Raw genomic sequence first — 19188 nt, 5'->3', positions numbered from 1 at the left:
AATCACCCCAAAAAGTTTTTGGCTGGAAGGCAGTTCAGAGAAATAGAAGATGTTCCTCAAAATTTTTTATAGTATAAAGCAGCAGTCTCCAAACTTCGATCCGGATGTGGTCCGCTGTGGGCTGGATGTGGCCCACGGGCCATAGTTTGGAGACCCCTGGTATAAAGGTGCACCATGACATATAAAAGATTCGGGACCACTGGCCTAAAAGTATCTCAAGATCTCCTGAGGTACCAGATCTCATCTTCCTGAGTTCATATTCACTTCTGTTTGTTTCATTTTTTAAGGCAGAGATCTTCTGATCTCTGAATTGTCAGATACCGGATATATCCTCCAAGATGTGTTATGGGACCTCTTGGCCAATGACTCTGTGGGAATTGCCTGAAAATTCGAACTTCCGATAGGCAATTTCCCCGCTTCCTGGGTCATTCTGACAAGGTCTTGAACTCTGAGATAGAGTTGGAGGTTTCGGATGGTTCCAACTTACTTACCTAAAAGGCGATGATAGAAAAATCCTACTCTCTAATTCCTGGATAACAATACAACTCATTCCTCCAATCACACACTGACTATATATGGAAAGAAGACATTAGGAGGGATTTTACTGCCTCACTCATCCCTAAACCATTAAATTCTGCCCAAGGTCAACAGACCTCCCCATTGTCTGCCCTCGCCCTCTTGGATTCCCATGGCAGGTATAGCAGTAAAATTCCAGCCACTCTCTCCACAGATGCTGCTGGACCTGCTGAGTTTTTCCAGCATTTTTATTTCAGGTTTCCAGCTTCTGCAGTAGTTTGTTTTAGTTTGGTAGATAAGTTTATACAACTAAATGATCCTTGAGAATAGCGCCAAATGATCAGACTGGCAGCATGATTTATTTTTAAACCTGAAATGAATTTTCTTCAGAAGTATTCTGGTGCAATTCGACAGGGAAAAGAAAATTTACCATCTTGTCAGTATTCAGTACATTCACGTAGAGAAAAGGTATGTTAAAATTTGCACCGACCCCACACTGCTAATCTGTTACTTCCTTCAGAGTTATTTTTCCCTGTTATTTTTCCTCAAAAGTTTGGAAAATTTGAATTGGGTAAATTTGTCACATTGTTGGATCCAATCCTAAATCTACTTAGTGATACAATGATCACTGGTCAATTGATTCTGAATGAATGAAGCACATCTGAAATTGACAGTGAGATTTACAAGAAAGTGATTACTGTCCCAATGCTATTATCTACATAATCTGGCATACGCATCAACAGGTAGTGGCGATTGACACACCTGTGATTGTAATATCATGATTTTGTTTATTTATTTGTCACAAATAGGCTTACATTAAAGCTGCAATGAAGCTACTGTGAAAATCCCCTAGTCACCGCACTCAGGCACCTGTTTGGGTGCACTGAGGGAGAATTTAGCATGGTCATTACACCTAACCAGCACATCTTTCAGGCTGTGGAAGGAAATCAGAGCACCCGGAGGGAACTCAGGTAGATACAGGGGACAACATGCAAATTCCGCACAGACAGCGACCCAAGCCGGGAATCAAACCTGGGCCCCCAGTGCTGTGAGGCAGCAGTGTACCATGCCGCCCGTAGAATGGATGTTACAGTTGTGCGGGATACTGTCTCATAAAAGCCACAGAAGAAACAATAATAATCCTCTCAAAAATAGAAACATTTATTCGGCATCTCAGTCACTAGAATAAAATGATTTTCAGCAAAGTTGGTGAGGAGGCACTTCTTTAAAACCCTTTTCTTCCCTTTCCTATCCTTGCATGCTGAAACAGAACTGAAATTTATACTTGGTCTAAGAGAGCAAAATTCTTACATGTTAAGGAGTAAATGAAGCAGCTCGTCATTATATTGTTATTGGTGATTACATTAGAAAAGGAAGAGGTCAGTCCTTCCATTAGTCAGCCTGTCTGGCACCAGCAGCCGGCATTTGCCAAGTGAGATCTGTGAGAGCCCCCTGCTGTTAGAGGCAGGCAGGGACTTAAAACAAACAGCGTCTGATGGGAAATGTGATGTGTTTAGTCAGGCACAAGGCTCATTCAGAGCGATGAAAAGGCTGCGGGGTCTTGCCCGACTGTCCCACCTGAACTTGAGATTAACATTCTGCATTTCTCCTTAGCCGAAAGCCCGGCAGTGCAAAACATTGGAGAACTTTAGTTAATTGGGACCGACGATAAGTGTCACCGCACGATTGGAGTCTGATGCCAATGGCATTACTTTTTGAAGTTTGTCCCGTGTGTTGTGAGTGACTTGCAGATAATGAATGATCTTTTGTCCAATGAAAGGGAGATGAAGTGAGCACATTGATAAGGCTTTGGTCATAAGCTTGCCTCGTGGAGTGAGCAGGTCTCAGCAGAATGGTTGTTCACTAATTCTTCACTGAATGGCTGGAGCCACTGTCAGGTCCAATTAGGGAAGAATTGCCGCTGCTTACTTCACTTCTTAACGCTGCCTTCTTATGGGCTGAGATCATATCAGTGGTTTTCTTTGCTCCACTGATGTATCACCATCAGTTGTCACATGGTAGTATTATTGGTCTCCTTATCTGGTTGTCAGGGAAACATGGTATTTATAATTTACCGGTTTCTGACCAGGCGCGGTGCTACATGGACGAAAGCAAGGGATTTCACCATTATTGTAAAATGGAATCCATCATATTCCTAAATGAATATTCCCACGCCATCCTGAACTAAAGCTCTCGTTCACAAGAATTACAATTTTAATATTGAACCATGGAATGATTGAGGATTGTACTATGAATGAGGATGTATCTTAAGCATCACCTATCACTTAGAAAGCAAACCAACCCTAAAAACCTGTGTGTTTGCTTTAGTTTGGGTGCACTGTTGGAACAGGAGAAGACTTGTAGTATGGCCAGCCAATGTGGCATCTAGCCGGAGCTAGTGACACTGAATGCGAAAATGGAAAAGTTATTTGCCCCTAACTCAATTGTCACAAAATATATTAAAATATACACTCATGACATCACCACCATTCTTATTCAATGAAGTGTTTTGCGTGTTTGGATCTTCTACATGGGTTTAAAACTATGAGGGCAATTTTCCTGCCAGCCCCCCATGGCCAACCCCTGATTACCCCCTCTCTCCACCCACTGATCCCAAGGCAGAGTGGCAGCAGGCCCCCCCTCCCTCCCTCTCCATACTGATCACAACTGCATAATGCTGAGCGCAACCCCCCCCTCCCACAACTGACCAGTCCCTGAATAGGCCCCACCCCAAGTAGGTCCTGCCCTCCTCAGCCCCCCTCCTTGGCACTGCCTGGTGGCCAATGCCAGTGTGCCTGGTGGGCAGTGCCATGGTGCCAGGCTGGCACTGCCAGTGTTTCGGACTCGCACTTCCACATTGGCACTGCCAAAGGGGCACCTGCCTTTCCCTTGATCTCCCCAGGAGGCCTCAATGGCCAGTTCTACCTGCAAAGCCATCCGACAGGTCCACATTGCTGGTGACCAGCTGCGGTTCTGGCCAGAGAGGACCTGCCCCAGTGAGGCCACAGAAGAAAGTGAACCCAGAAAATGACAGCCCTGGCTCATTAAGTCTACGTAAATACCATTTTACAAACATATAAATAATTTATTCAGTCTTATGCCAAAAATTGATTGAGTGCCAAATTCTCCATTCTCGCTGGCAGGGCATCCAACATCAGAGAATTCTGGCCTTGGTGGTCACCCAAGCTGGTGTCCTACAACGTCAGAAATTAAAGATGTCAAAGAACAGCCAACTGTGACTCAAGAAAAACACATTTTCCTCCCGTGTCCCACCTTTTCCAGAGACCCACTTGATGTTTAATGTGAGTAGTACCTGCTTCTTCTCAATTTAAAGCAAAACAGTGAATTGTGGTAAAAGGCATTTTGCCCCTCAGCGAGAGATGGAAATGAAAGGGGCACGTTCCTCGATGGAATTATGAAAACCAGCAGGCATCCTATAAAAATCATCTACAATGAAACAAGATCCAACCACTTCCGATAGTCCCAAAGGATTGTCTATTCTGTATACTTCCATCAAAGCCAGATTATTTATTTTAGCTTCTAATAACCAAACTTGGTAACATTCCTGTTTTACTGGGCCATCGATTGTTGATAAAAACAAAAGTGCAGGGGGCAGAGACCAGCAGTCCATTCAGGAAAGTAATTGTGTACTTACACAACGAGAAATATTTTAGTTATGTTTTGATTGTTGTATTTTTCAGACATTTTCATTTTCATTAATTTTCTGATGATTAACAAAATAAACAGCCTGCAGCTTAATTTTGCATTCAGATTATCCCTGTGCCGTACACTTTATAAGCAACAGTTAAAAAAACTACATGTATGTGTACGCAAAGATGATTAGATATTCTGGTAGTGGTTTTCATGCCGTATCTCACCCAGTGCAGAATGTTTTAGTGCAGAACAGGGCTAGAGAATTATGGGTGAGTGGTTTAGCGCTTTCTGTGCCAGCACCAAATCTCATTAATATCTTCCCACTGACCACTCCCCTACATAATCACATGTAAGCTTACTGCAATCAAGTTACTGTGAAAATCCCCTAGTCTCCACAGTCTGGTACATTGAGGACGAATTTAGCATGGCCGATCCACCCGACCAGCACATCTTTCAGACTGTGAGAGGAAACCAGAGCATCCGGAGGAAATCCACGCAGACATGAGGAGAACGTGCAAACTCCGCACAGACAGTGACCCAAACCGGGAATCGAACGCAGGTCCCTGGCACTGTAAGGCAGCAGTGCTAACCACTGTGTCACGATGTCCGACACAAATCACACTGGTATTCTCACACTAAGTGATACGTGGGCTGGAATTCTCTGATGCCGTACACCCCGCTACTGCTGCCAGTGAGAACGGAGAATTTGGTACTCAGCCAAATCTCCATTCACTGTGGCAGGGCTGGAGAATCCCAGCTGCAGGTGATGTCGGAGAATCTGGCCCTTAATCACTTTATTGGGAAAATTCCACCCCGTATAACCTTGTGCTGGTGACCAAACAAATGCAACAGGAGATTCTGTCCAGGAAAATAAAGAACTACTGCCTGCAATCTATCAGAATTAGCTCCAGCCAATTTCAGGCATATTTATAAGGGGTGATCTCAGTTAATAATAGCTTTGTTCACTATTTATAGTGACTTCAACAAAAACAAATTGTGGGGAGAATGTACCTTTAATTATCCTCAGGTGCAACTTTGTTTTATATCACTACTAGCCTCTCACATCAAAGGCTTCACAGAACATATTGTCAGCAAATCTTTGCCAGAATTCTCACAGATTCAAACACAAATCTGGTACAGCTCATTGCACTTCAGAGAAAACCCCTATATCTCAAACTTTCTGCAAAGAATCTAAAAACAGAGTACTTTTAGAGGAGGAATGTTTCAGATGTCAGGTTGGTAATATTGCTCCATTCTCATTCCCAAATGTGTAATAAAATGTATCTATGTACTGCCTAATAGTTTTCGTTTGGCTGTAGGTGCTGATAAAAATAATGGACCTGAATTTCAAGACTGGTTCTTGGTATGTGTTTTATTGAAAGGAAACAGAACGATAAAACAATTGTTTCCCACTCTTTCTTTAAAAAGTTTCGTTGATAAGAAGGTAAGTCTACTATCTCAGTTACATAAAACAATCACACTTAAATCATACTATCTCAGCTTAACAATCACACTAAAAATTAACTGGCTTATTCTCCATTTCCTGATACAGTATAGCCCTAACATGTGTGTAAATTAGAACTGCATTTATTCTGAATTCAAGGTAAGGTTTAATTTGAAAGATAGCAGCACGATGGCACAGTGGTTGGCAGTGCTGCCTTACTGTTCCAGGGAGCTGGGTTCGATTCCCCGCTTGGGTCACTCTCTGTGTGGAGTTTGCAAATTCTCCCCGGGGTTTCCTCCAGTTGCTCCAGTTTCCTCCTACAGTCCAAAGATGTGCAGGTTAGGTTGATTGGCCATGCTAAATTGCCCCTTAATGTCAGGGGGTTAGTAGGTAAATAAATAGGGCCCCATGGTGGGGTTGTGGTCAGTGCAGACTCGCTGGGCTGAATGGCCTCCTTCTGCACTGTAGAGCTTCTATGGTAGCACACGGCCTTTTCTTGAGCTTAGTTATAGGGACAAGAATAATTCTATAATTCTATGACTGTGTTGCCTCTTTTGGTTCCTATTCTGAACTAATTTCAATGCCCCAAACTTTCCCATTGTCCTGTATGTGTCTTGCTTTCAAATTAATTCCTTTAAAAATGTCTTTCTGCCTGAAATATTCCCTGTAGTAAAACATTCTAACAGCTTGTTGCATAAAAATATTCTTGTAAATTCTCTCCTCATTCTCGATGACAATTTAAACTGGTGCCTCCTCATCACTGACACCTTAACCAAAGGAAAAAGTCTTTACCTATACATGCTCCATAATTTAAACAACTTCCATTAAATCTCACTTTAGTCTTCTCTGCTTCAGTGGAAATAAACCTAACATCTTAGGTCTCTCCTCATAAATATAGTTTTTAATTCTTGTTACATTGCTGTGCAAAGCAAGCTTATGAAAAGTTTTGCAATTTTTGAGAAGTTGAAATTTTGTCTTAATATTTTATGCAAACACTCTTTTGCTTTTTCTCTCCTCCCAAGTCACCCAGCCTAGAGGAGACTATATGCAGCTTGCTCCCAGAACATTGCCGATGCTGCCCCATATAAATGACAGCAAACAAGTGAGCACTGTCTTACTTTATGGATACATGCAGTTCCCATCCAAGATCACATTACATAAAAACTACTCTGACCAAGATCACAATAAACAGGAAAGGATTGTGAATATAGCCCAGTCCATCACGCAAACCAGCCTACCATCCAGTGATTCCGTCTACACTTTCAGCTGCCTCAGAAAGGCAGACAGCAAATCAAGGACCCCAAGACCCCCAGACATATCTCTTCCATCTTCTTTCGTTGGGAAAAGGATACAAAAGTCTAAGGTTATGTACCAAACAACACAAGAACAACTTCTTCCCTACTGCCAACAGACTTTTGAATAGACCTACCTTATGTTAAGTTGCTCTTTCTCTACACCTTAGCTATGACTGTAACACTGCATGCTGCACCCTCTCTTTTCCTTCTCTATGAACTGTATTCTTTGTATAGTGCGCAAGTATAATATAGTATAGTAAGAATACATTTTACTATATACTAATACATGTGACAATAATAAATCAAACCAAATAGGAGGAGAAAACTGAACGGCAGGAAGAGGGTGTTTTGAATGCAAATCCCTCACCTTTCTTGTCCAGAGGTACCACTTGATGAGATTTGACGCAGTTACATAAAAGCAAAATATTATGGATGCTGGAAATCTGAACCTGATTATGTTTCCGGTGCTTGACAGAGAAAATTGGTAGTCGCAATTTCTCAATGTCTGTACAATTTGTGTCTTCAATAACTGAAATCAACTTGGGGTTTCACCGAATCAGGAACCCCTGCAGCTATTCCCACGGTTGGCAAAGCAGGGCTCAAGATCACCCATATTGACTCTATATCGCTCTCTACAGATGCAGCCTGACCTGCTGAGTCTATCCTGCATTTTCTGCTATTATTCTGAGGTAGTCATGTTTTCAACTGATATGAAAGCAATTGCTATAAGTGTCCCCATTACATTTTAAAACCAACAGAGAAACAACCTAAGTCACAATCTGACCACCATGTTCCTCCATCTCCATATTCTGGTCACTGCCTAATTTAGGACAATGGGGGAGTTAGCACTCTGAGTGCTGCACACTGGTGCTCTGGTGTTACTCCAGAATCCAACCGCTTTATATTTCACAATCATATCATTCCAAAATAGGAACTTCATTTCCAAATTGCTTGTGGTGAAATTGTCAAGTTCAGCCTGAGGTCAGAAATTCTTTTATCTTTTCTTGAGTGGAATCAAGATTTTAGAAATGTTATGCATGCCTCAAATAGTCTCTCACTGGTCACACCTCGAGTTGCCCTAAACATTCCATCATTCAGGAATGTGCCTGCACCATCCAGTATCTAATTGTGCAATTATATAACTTGGTAGCCATCTATGAAAGGATTCTCTTGTGATCTGACTTGGATATTGTGCTTTTTACATGTGGCTTTCCCTAATATTTCTAAATTTCACACTTGAGTGTGAGATGAGGCTACATATAAATATGAGAACATAACACAAGAACACAAGAACAAGGAGCAAGAGTAGGACATCTTGCTCTTCGAGCCTGCTCCATCATTCAGTAAGATCATGGCTTATCGTTTTGTGGACTCAGCTTCACCTACCCACCTGCTCACCATAACCTCTAATTCCTTTAATGTTCAAAAATTTATCTATCTTTGCCTTAAAAACATGAAATGTTGCCTTTATAGCGAAGGGGATAGAATACAAAAGGAGGGAGGTCTTGCTGCAACTGTACAGGGCACTGGTGAGGCCACAGCTGGAGTACTGTGTGCAGTTTTGGTTGCCGCACTTGCGGAAGGATATATTGGCCTTGGAGGGAGTGCAGAGGAGGTTCACTAGGCTGATACCGGAGATGAGGGGGTTGGACTATGCAGAGAGACTAAATAGACTGCCTCTGTACTCACTGGAGTTTAGAAGGATGAGGGGGGATCTTATAGAGATGTATAAGATAATGAAGGGGATGGATAGGGTAGAGGTACAGAGATTCTTCCCGATTAGAAAGGGTAGCAGGACTAGAGGGCACAGCCTCAAGTTAAGTGGGTGGGGGTTGCAGTTTAGATTGGAGTTGAGGAGGAACTTCTTCACTCAAAGGGTGGTGAATGTCTGGAATTCTCGGCCCATTGAAGTGGTGGAGGCTACCTCACTAAATATATTTAAGTCACGGGTAGATAGATTTCTGATAGACAGGGAAATTAAGAGTTATGGGGAGAAAGTGGGAAAGTGGAACTGATCCACTTCAGATCAGCCATGATCTTATTGAATGGCGGGGCGGGCTCGAGGGGCTAGATGGCCTACTCCTGCTCCTATTTCTTATGTTCTTATTTAATGAGGAAGCCTCAACTGCTTCACTGGGTAAGGAATTCCACAGATTCACAACCCTTTGTGTGAAGAAGTTCCTCCTCAACTCAGTCCAAAATCTGCTCCCCCTTATTTTGAGGCCATGTCCCCCTAGTTCTGGTTTCACCCGCCAGTGGAAAAAACGTCCCTGCTTCTATCTTATTTATTTCCTTCATTATTTTGTATGTTTCTATAGATCTCCCCTCATTCGTCTAAACTTCAATGAGTATAGCCTCAGTTTATTTAATCTTTCCTCATAAGTATACCCTCTGAACTCTGGAATCAATCTAGTGAATCTCCTCTGTACCCCCTTGAGTGTCAGTATATCCTTTCACAAGTAAGGAGATCAAAACTGTACACAGTACAAATAGTTCAGCCATTAAGGACAACATTTTGTCCTTGTGTAAGATCTTGGTTTGGCATAATTTTGAAAACTGTATCCACTTTTGATTTCCTTGTCTGGAGGCACTGGAAGGTGTGGAGAGTTGAGCCACAGGGATTTCTCTGCTCAAAACACCTCAGTTACCCCAAGCGGCTTGAGGAGCTGGAGTACTGTGTGCAGTTTTGGGCGCCGCACCTGCGCAAAGATATTTTGGCCTTGGAGGGAGTGCAGAGGAGGTTTACTAGGCTGATACCGGAGTTGAGGGGGTTGAGCTATGAGGAGAGGCTGAATAAACTAGGCTTGTACTCGTTAGAGTTTAGAAGAATGAGGGGAGATCTCATTGAGACGTATAAGATGATGAATGGGATGGATAGGATAGAGGTGGAGAGACTCTTCCCGCTCAGAAAGGATAGTAGGACTAGGGGGCACAGCCTCAAGATAAAAGGGGGGCGGTTTAGAATGGAGTTGAGGAGGAACTTCTTCACTCAAAGGGTGGTGAATCTCTGGAATTCTCTGCCCGTTGAAGTGGTGGAGGCTGCCTCGCTAAATATTTTTAAGACGCGGGTTGATGGGTTTTTGATAAGAGAGGGGATTAAGGGTTATGGGGAGAGGGTGGGAAAGTGGAACTGAGCAGCGACAGATCAGCCATGATCTTATGGAATGGCGGGGCAGACTCGAAGGGCTGGATGGCCTACTCCTGCTCCTATTTCTTATGTTCTTATGTCTTTTTTCTTTTAGAATGTGCGGAATGAGGAGCAGTTTGGTCATAAATTAACAGAGGGACTAGATAGTGTTGATATAGATCAATGATTTCAGCTGAATAGTTTGGGCAAGACCTGGGAGTATAGTACAAGTTATAGAAGAGCAGATCTAATGGATGCCATTGAGTTCCCTTTTCCCCAGATAATAAGGAAGCTACAGAACAGCTGGCTGGTTCACATTGATTTATTGCTTCCTTCCAGATCATCTTCAGAGATCAGGGTCAGGATTTCAGCAGTCCATTGGAGGTGGTCTATTCCTGGCTGCCAGCATTGAGACAGCCCTCTGTCGGCTGGAGAATGTGCCTGCTGCCTCAATGTGGCCTTTCACTGCATCCTCTGGAGGAGGCCTTCCCTTCTGGTGGCTTCCTGGGCCCTGCCATTCTGAAACCACAATTGGAGGCCTCATCTGCTGCCCACCCCTGGCCCCCACAATCACCAGGGCCTGACTACATGGACCTGATCCTACAGAACAATTTATTGCCCAACCCCCACCCCCCACTTCGAGGCATCAGAATATGAATGCATTCTCTCTTCTCATCTCTATCAGTGATGCTGCTGAAGCTGCAAAGCTGTCTGCTGCCATTGCTTGGGCAAGCAGCTAGGAGAGATACCCCACCATCCTTAACTGATAGTTGACCCAGGCTGCAGCCTCTTGATTGACCACTACTGAGAAGAATGCTGCTCTGGTGCTGCTGCCTTCCCAAATGGGCCCAGGACCCTCACTGAGTCCCGACATTGGGACTTACTTGTGTTTTTTTTGCAAAAAAAGGTCATGATTCTCCCAAAAGTGCTGAATTGTTCTAAATTCCAACAGTTCTATCAGTTCAGTTTCTCACCTGAATGTTCTCACTCTGTGCACTGAAGATATCCCAGTCATGAATCTCATTAAAAACGCAAGGGGCCGAGGCCTATTCACACCAGAGTTTGACAGTTCTAGAGCTCTGCACACGCGCAGTGGCCCCAAACTGTCAACATCCTGATTTCTGGCCAGCCTAGGAACCCCAAGTGATGTCCCTCCAGCCCTCCCCATGGCCTGATCATGGCCCCCACAGCAATTTCTGGGCAAGCCCTGATCCCCAGAGCACACAGGTGTCCAGACCCTATCCCCCAGCAGTGGCAATCCCCCCACCCCTCTCACCCCAGCAGACCCCAGGACCCCGCTGACCACCCCCTCTCCCCAAGATCAGACCCTCCTCGGAGGCAGGCTCCATCCCCTGGCAGACCACCCCCTCCAGCCCATGCTATCAGAGCCCTCCCTCCAGCCCACACTGGTCCATTCTGCAGAGGGGCAGCGGGACCCCCCTGACCCCCACCCCCACCGATCACCCCTAGGCCCCACCCACAGTAGACCCCATTCCTTTGGCACTGGCCGATGCCCGGTAGGCAGTGCCAAGGTGCCCCCGGGCATAGCAACTTTCCCCTTGGGCAATGCCAGGGGGCACAGGCTGGCGCTGCCCAGGGGGAACCACTCCCCTGCCACCCAACACTCGGGGGGCCCCGATTGCCCTCTTTCATTCTGCGAGGTCTCCCGCTCGTTCCCTGAAAGGTCCTGATAATGAACAGCTATATATATTTAAAATACATGCAGAAAAGATTTAAATGACTTACCTGCATTCCTGCTGGTTTCCAGCATGGTCTGATTGGTGACTGTTTGTGGCTCTGGGAGATGTGTATGCGTTCCCGATGCATGCACAAATCCCTGTTCAAGGCGGCGCCTCTACCGCGACCTGCCAGAGAAGTTGTGGGTTGCAATGGGAGAATTGCGGTGAATATCTCTTGATAAACATGGAGCTAATTGTGGAGGTGTGAATATTGGGGAGCATCAATATATAATAGTTTGTCATTCCCTTGATATTCTTGATAGGGCACCTGGGCAGATACCCCAAAATTTGGTATGAAGGCCGTCTAGACCCCAACAGTTTTTTTTTCTATTTTGGCATTAGTATGAGGATAAGATGGTTCATAGAATTATACAGTGCTGAAGGAAGCCACTTGGCCCATCGAGTCGGCACTGATCACAATCCCACCCAGCACCTATCCCCATAATCCCGTGTATTTACCCTAGCTAGTCCCCCCGACACTAAGGGTCAATTTAGCATGGCCAATCCACCTAGCCTGCACATCTCTGGACTGTGGGAGGAAACTGGAACACCCAGAGGAAACCCACTCAGACACGGGGAGAATGTGCAAACTCCACACAGCCAGTGACCTGAGGCCGGAATTGAACCTGGGTCCCTGGTGCTGTGAGGCAGCAGTGCTAACCACTGTGTCACCGTGCCACCCTACTCCAGGTGTAATTCTATTGACACAGCCGAAAGCTTTTATCAAAGCAAACTTTATACAACAATACAATTTAATTATAACAAATGAATTAGCTTTAACTTTTATCAATTGAAACACTTAAATGTGGCAAAATACAATTCTTAACTGCTAACCTACCTCTATTAGGTCCAATTTAAGCAATTTTCCTCATAGGTTTAAACTCTTCTTCCAAATCAGTCAGCAAACAACATAGGCTTTCATGTTTTCATTCTTAACAGTCCTAGAGCCTTTGAATACTTCTAGAAAGAGAAATAGAGACAGCGAGAGACAGACAGAAGAACATCTGTATTCTGACAGCTTCAAAGCAGCAGCTCCTAGAGAGTAGGAGACAGATACGTCTCTTGCTTCTTTTGAAACCAAGAGGAAACTAATCGTTTCTCCCTGCAAGCTTAGGCCATTCGTCAACACATGACTCTGTCTCTTGCTAATCAAACCTGATGCTGAAACCCCAGGGGAGAAACCAGAATAAACAAAAATGTATTCACTCAGATTAAAACAAATACCCCATGAGCAATTATTAGCCTGCATTCTCAGTCCCTGAGCTGCTTGGTGCAGACAAATCAGCACCGTGTAAATAGAGCTGAATTTTAAACATACCCCTCACAAGAAACATAAGAACATAAGAAATAGGAGCAGGAGTAGGCCATCTAGCCCTTCGAGCCTGCCCCGCCATTCAATAAGATCATGGCTGATCTGTCGTGGCTCAGTTCCACATTCCCGCCCTCTCCCCATAACCCTTAATCCCCTCTCTTATCAAAAACCCATCAACCTGCGTCTTAAAAATATTTAGCGAGGTAGCCTCCACCACTTCAATGGGCAGAGAATTCCAGAGATTCACCACCCTTTGAGTGAAGAAGTTCTTCCTCAACTCCGTTCTAAACCACACCCCCCTTTATCTTGAGGCTGTGCCCCCTAGTCCTACTGTCCTTTCTGAGTGGGAAGAGTCTCTCCACCTCTATCCTATCCATCCCATTCATCATCTTATACGTCTCAATGAGATCTCCCCTCATTCTTCTAAACTCTAACGAGTACAAGCCTAGTTTATTCAGCCTCTCCTCATAGCTCAGCCCCCTCAACTCCGGCATCAGCCTAGTAAACCTCCTCTGCACTCCCTCCAAGGCCAAAATATCCTTGCCTAAGTACGGCGCCCAAAACTGCACACAGTACTCCAGCTGCGGCCTCACCAATGCCCTATACAGCTGCAGCAAAACCTCCCTACTTTTATATTCAATCCCCCTCGCTATGAAGGCCAGCATCCCATTCGCCTTCCTGACCACCTGCTGCACCTGCAAGCTGGGTTTTTGCGACTCATACACAAGGACCCCGAGGTCCCTCTGCACCGTCGCCTGCTGCAGTTTTTCGCCACGTAAGTAATAATCCTTCCTACCATTATTCCTACCAAAGTGGACCACCTCGCACTTGCCAACATTAAATTCCATTTGCCAGTTCCTGGCCCATTCGCCCAGCCTATCTAGATGCTTCTGTAGACTCTCCACACCCTCCGCACAATTTGCCGTTCCACCAATCTTGGTGTCATCAGCAAATTTCGACACCATACACTCGGTTCCCTCCTCCAGATCATCTATATAAATGGTAAATAGCTGAGGCCCCAGCACCGACCCCTGGGGCACTCCACTAGTCACCAACCGCCAATCCGAATAGCACCCATTGACCCCCACTCTCTGCCTCCTATTTGACAACCAATCCTTTATCCACGCTAACACCCTACCCCCAACTCCATGTCCCCTGACCTTCTGCAATAACCTCTTGTGAGGTACCTTGTCAAATGCCTTCTGAAAATCAAGAAAGACCACATCCACCGGCTCTCCTCCCTCCACCGCCCTAGACACATCCTCATAGAACTCCAGTAAATTTGTCAGACACGACTTCCCTTTAACGAAACCGTGCTGCGTCTGCCCTATCAAGCAATTCCCCTCAAGATGCCTCGCTATTTCCTCCTTGATGACGGATTCTAACATTTTACCTACCACAGACGTTAAACTAACCGGCCTATAATTCCCTGCCTTTTGCCCGCCACCCTTCTTAAACAATGGCGTAACATTAGCCGTTTTCCAATCTTCCGGCACTTCCCCGGAATCCAGCGACGTCTGGAAAATAACCACCAAGGCATCCACTATCACCTCCGCCATTTCTTTCAGAACCCTCGGATGCATTCCATCCAGTCCTGGGGACTTGTCCACAATCAGCCCCTCCAGTCTGTCGAGCACCGCCTCTCTAGTAACAGTAATGTCATTGAGACCCTCCAGTCCTACCATCTTTCCATCGCTAACACCCGGCAAATTATTCACGTCCTCCTCCGTGAAGACCGAGACAAAAAAGTTATTCAAGACCTCAGCCATATCCCCATCCCCTACCACTAAGTCCCCCTTCTCATCCTCTAAGGGTCCAACGTTCACCCTAGCCAGCCTCTTCCTTTCTATATATTTATAAAAACTCTTGCTATCCTTTTTTATATTAAGCGCTAGCCCAGCTTCATAGTTTCTCCTACCCTTCTTTATCAAATTCTTTGTCAATCTTTGTTGACATTTAAACCTCTCCCAATCCTCTTCTTGCCCACTACTCTTAGCTACTCTAAATGCCTCCGCTTTTAGTTTAACACTTTCCTTCACCTCCTTCGTTATCCACGGCTTATTACCTCTCCTCCTACGGTCCTTTTTGACCATCGGAATAAATTTCTGCTGAGCACCAAGAAAGATCTCCTTAAAGATCCTCCACTGCTCCTCAGCAGACCTACCTTCCAACGCTCTCCCCCAGTCCACATTCGCCAATTCTTCTCTCATCCTACCGTACTCCCCTCTGTTCAAACAAAGGACACGTGTCCGGGAACCCACTTTCTCCTCCTCCATCTGCACCAGAAACTCCACCATACAATGATCACTCTCCCCAAGAGGATCCTTCACCGCAAGGTCCCTAATTCTACCCGCCTCATTACATAACACCAGGTCCAAGATAGCTCGCTCCCTCGTCGGCTCCAACACACACTGTTCAAGGAAACTATCCCGGCAGCATTCCAAGAACTCCTCCTCGAGCCCACCGCGTCCAACATGGGTCGACCAATCAATATGTAGATTGAAATCCCCCATAATTATCGCCGTTCCATTCCTGCATGCCGCACCTATTTGCGCGTTAACAGCCCGCCCCACCTCCAGATCATTATTCGGGGGCCTATAGACGACACCCACCCAGTGTCTTCCTCCCTTTGCTGTTCCTAATCTCTACCCACAACGATTCCACTTTCTGCTCTTTGGCTCCAATATCATCCCTTACTACCACCCTGATGCTATCCTTAATCAGCAGAGCTACGCCCCCCCTTTTTCCTCCCGCCTATCCTTCCTAAACACTTGATACCCCTGTACATTCAGCTCCCAGTCCCTGTCACCTTGCAGCCACGTCTCTGTAATGGCCACCAGATCATATCCATTTGTGCTGATCTGTGCCACCAGCTCATCCACTTTATTCCGAATGCTTCGTGCATTCAGATAAAGTGCCTTCACCCCAGCCTTCACCTGGACCCTATTTGCCGGAACGCCACCAACCATACTCATGCCCCCTACTCCCTTTATTATTGGGACATCCTCGGTCTCTACCCTTACCTGTACCCTCTCCTTAACTTTAGACCCTGTAATGTCACCTACCCTCGCACCCCCCCCCCCCCCCCCCCAATTAGTTTAAAGCCCTGTCTACAGTCCTCTTCACACGATTCGCCAGGACTCTGGTCCCAGCACGGTTCAGACCAACCCCATCCCGCCCGAACAGGTCCCACCTACCCCAATACTGATGCCAATGCCCCATAAATTCAAACCCATTCCATGGGATTTTCCCGCTGCATGCACCCCAAGATTGGAAATTTCTGCCCAAGCTCAATGGACCTTTAAATCGTCCGCTGAATTTTCTGTCCCACCCACTACAATTCGCGTGGCAGGCGAGATGGGAAAATTTTAGCTGATACTAATATGTTTCTTAAGGGCACAGTATCATCACATTCTATCATCTCTTGTCTTGCTGAAAATGTTGGGAAAATTGTGGGAGATTTGCTTTGCCCCAGTAGGATGACAACAGGATTTGTAATTTCAAATGATAATTATTTTGAACAATATTGCATAAATACATAAAGTATTCATTTGAAATCAACACTTATTTTACTGGAGAGAGAGATATGCCGTATAAATGCATTAAGTATCTGCAATACAAGATGGAATTTTCCACTCCAGGACTAAGTCCTTTTGTAGGAGCAGAAGAGAGGAGACTTTCTCCCATGGCAGCTGCTGGGAATTTGTGCCATATCACTGGGTAATTAATTATTCAGTCAGTAGTTTTCCGCCATTTAGCACGTGGGCCAGGCTAGATGGCTCACACTCCAGCGTCATATCAGGGTTACATTGTTAAAAGGCACCCAGACATCTACTGGCCCAGCACTGAAGTCAGAAGATTCTTCACTTCCTAGAAGATTCAAAATTGGGAAGATCCCATAGATGGAAAATCTTCCTCCTGGAAGATCCTGAAGGTAGAAGATCCATCTCATGGAAGGTTCTGGAATCAGAAGATCCACTCCATAAATGCTCCACTTACCCACTGTTGCACATGGTGTTCCAGGCACTGGTCCATGGAGATCTCCATCTTTCCTTCTGATTCCTGTGTGTTGCCTCAGGCCTTCTTGTAGGAAGTCCTATATTTACATGCCATGTTGGTTCACATGTGTTCTGGACTGGTGTGAAAACCCATTGGTGGCGTGAATGGTTGGGCAAGGGTGACAATTCCTGTTGGGCCTGTTAGTGACCAGACAGAAACCTCCAAGGTATATTTTGAAGTTAACCTGCATCCCAACTTCTCCTTTTGATTTTGGCATTAGGGTTAGCAAAAGGTGTTTCTCTCCTTGTATGATTTAATTGACCCACTAGGAAGCTTTTATCAAAACATACCTTATTTAAGAGCTCAATTAGAATATAATAGAAAGAATTAGCATAGCTTTAATTAATTAAAATACTTCAACAAGACAAAGTATAATTCTTAATCACTATCCATTTCGGTTATTCCAATTTAGCAGTATCCCCACAGAAATACATCCCTCCTTCAGAACCAGTTAGCGCCAAAAGCAGCTATGCTTACATAGACGTTAGATTTCCAGCCTTTTAATACCTCTGAACAGAGATCCAGACAAACACTTGTCTTCTGAGTCTCATACGGCTGATTGTCACAGAAAAATCTACTCCCAAACAGCAGAATCTCAGAGAGACTTATATCCTGGCAGAATACAGTCTCCAACTTTAGAGAGGGGAAAAGAGAGGCACTGCTCTCTAACAACTCCGAGCAACAACTAAACTTAAGTTCCCTGTGTAAACCTAGCTCCACCCAGTCACCTGATATTACTGTCAATCAATCCAATCAAGTCCTGCTTTGCAGAACAGCATTCATTCAGATCAAAACAAACACGAGCAATTCAGACCAATTATGCTGCTGCAGTAACAGTAGAGGATGTAGGTTATAGACCCAGCAGCACCAGTTAGGACAGTGAACAAAAAACAATTCTGCACAAGGTACAAGATTTATAACGTTTCTTAAAGGCATAGTATTGTTACAGTCCTTCATCTACATCCCATTGCAGGATTAAAAATGACTTCATGCTATCTCTGGTGGAAAGTAAACTGCCACGGTGGGCAGGAGCACACGTTCCTGCTGCTATTTTATCCCAGCAGGAAACTGACTTTTCACCTCCTGCCATATTGTTTTCCCCCCAACACTCTGCAGTGTTCTAGAAAATTCCAGAGTGTCCCATAGCATGTTTTCAGAGTGCATGGTGTCTGCATTTACAGGAATCTCAGCTGTGATTCTCCCAAAAGCATTGAATTGGCAGGAAAACTGTTCTAGATCCCCTCTGTTCTGTCAGTTCAACTTCTCACCTGAATCTCCGCACTCTGTACACCGCAGAGGACCCAATCGTGAATCTCATTACAAACTGGGGGAGGCGGAGCCTATTCACGCTAGAGTCTGACAGCTCTGGAACTCTGTGCGTGCGCAGTGACCCCAATCTGTCAGACCCCCCCATTTACTTGACAGCCCAGAACTCCCGCTGCACTTCCAGCCCCCATTCCCCCCACAGGCTGATTGCATCCCCCACAACAATTCCCAGGCCAGCCCTGACCCCTCCACCCCACCCTGGAGAGCCCTGATGTCCAGACCACTTCCCCAGGAGTTGTAATTTCCCCCCAACCCCCTCACCCCAGCAGATTCCACCCCCCCCCAACTGTACTTCCCCCCCCAGAGTCAGACCCTGCCCCCACACCCCCCCGGGAGGCAGACCCCCAAGGAGTCCATCCCCCAAGCCAGCTCCCGTCACCGCCCTCCTTCCATCCCAGACCAATCCCCGTGCAGTGGGACTCCCTGACCCCACTGATTGCCCCCAGGCCCAACCCACAGTAGCTCCCACCCCTTAGACGAGTGCCAGTGCCAAGGTGCTCCCTGGGCATGGGCACTTTGCCCCTTGGACAGTGCCGGGGGCACAGGCTAGCATTGCCAGGGTACTCATGCCCAGGAGGCATCACCTCGTTGCCGCCCAACCCCATGGGGGGCCCCCAATTGCCCCCCTTCATTCCAGCGAGGTCTCCCATTAGCTCCCAAACGTGGGGAACTAGTCTGAATCCCACCAGAATGAAGTACTCCTGATGGGGTGACAG

General features: G+C 45.7%; 1 long non-coding RNA gene across 3 annotated transcripts in view; it reads right to left on the bottom strand.

The window, feature by feature from the left end:
• The window catches only part of LOC145356096 (uncharacterized), a 41727-nt gene extending 28593 nt beyond the window's left edge, over positions 1–13134 (bottom strand). For all 3 annotated transcript variants that reach the window (XR_013889065.1, XR_013889064.1, XR_013889066.1), the window contains exons 1-2: positions 12614–13134; positions 11783–11901 (exon numbers count right to left, since the gene is read on the bottom strand). This is a non-coding gene — a long non-coding RNA (uncharacterized LOC145356096). The remainder of the gene's footprint in view (positions 1–11782; positions 11902–12613) is intronic.
• Positions 13135–19188: the final 6054 nt, after the last annotated feature.

This window comes from Carcharhinus amblyrhynchos, chromosome 20 (genome assembly GCF_965287045.1).
Source record: "Carcharhinus amblyrhynchos chromosome 20, sCarAmb.v2.hapA, whole genome shotgun sequence".
NCBI lineage: Eukaryota > Metazoa > Chordata > Chondrichthyes > Carcharhiniformes > Carcharhinidae > Carcharhinus > Carcharhinus amblyrhynchos.
This window is presented reverse-complemented; position numbering and strand designations above follow the sequence as displayed.